At 40.8% G+C, this 849-nt stretch overlaps 1 pseudogene; it reads left to right on the forward strand.

Annotated features, from left to right (window-relative positions):
- The window catches only part of LOC102831301, a 3,213-nt pseudogene extending 2,766 nt beyond the window's left edge, over positions 1–447 (forward strand).
- Positions 448–849: the final 402 nt, after the last annotated feature.

Raw genomic sequence — 849 nt, forward strand, 5'->3', positions numbered from 1 at the left:
AAGACCCCCAATGAGATGGATCAGCCAGGTGGCATCATTGATGGACTCAAGTGTGGCAGCGGTAGTGAGGTTGGCCCAGGATCGAACATTGTTTTGTTCTGCTGTGCATGGGGTCGCTATGAGTTGGTTCCGACTCGATGGCACCTGACAACAACAACAATCATGATTTGCTGGGAGTTTACTGGAAACATCGATAGTAGTTTGAAGACCATCTTGCAAGGTGCCCTGTGCCAACCCACATTCTTTGCTGAGAGGCTCTACTACTCTGTTAAAGGTGCTGGCACAAATGACTCTACCCTGTTTAGGATTGTGGTCACTCGAAGTGAGATTGACCTTGTACAAATAAAACAGATGTTCAATCAGATGTACCAGAAGATCCTGAGTACAATGATTGTAAGTGACACCAGTGGAGATTACTGGAGGCTTCTGGCAATTGTGGGCCAGTAGGAGAGATTTTTATATGTATGGGTTTTCTATCCAGAGCTTAGCCTTCAAAACAGTGACTGGTTGCATGTAACCACATAAAATGTTACCTAACAAAAAGAGCTTTTACTGATGACTGTGTCAGGGTAATGTGCTTGGTTCACATATGTTGTTATTGCCTTAATTCTGATGTTATTTTTTCTCCATATATAATCAGTATAAAGCCATATCACAATGATGTATTAATGCCCGATCCTGTAAAGCATAATTCTCACTGCTTTTATTCTAATCAAGATGTCAAATTAAATAAAAATCACAACCATCTCTTGTAAAAAAAAAGATGGATAGACACAGTGGCAGTAGCAATGGACTAAAACATAACAACTGTGAGGATGGCACAGTGTTTTGTTCTTTTGTGCTTATCGT

This window comes from Chrysochloris asiatica, unplaced genomic scaffold, assembly GCF_000296735.1.
Source record: "Chrysochloris asiatica unplaced genomic scaffold, ChrAsi1.0 scaffold00239, whole genome shotgun sequence".
Classification (NCBI taxonomy): domain Eukaryota; kingdom Metazoa; phylum Chordata; class Mammalia; order Afrosoricida; family Chrysochloridae; genus Chrysochloris; species Chrysochloris asiatica.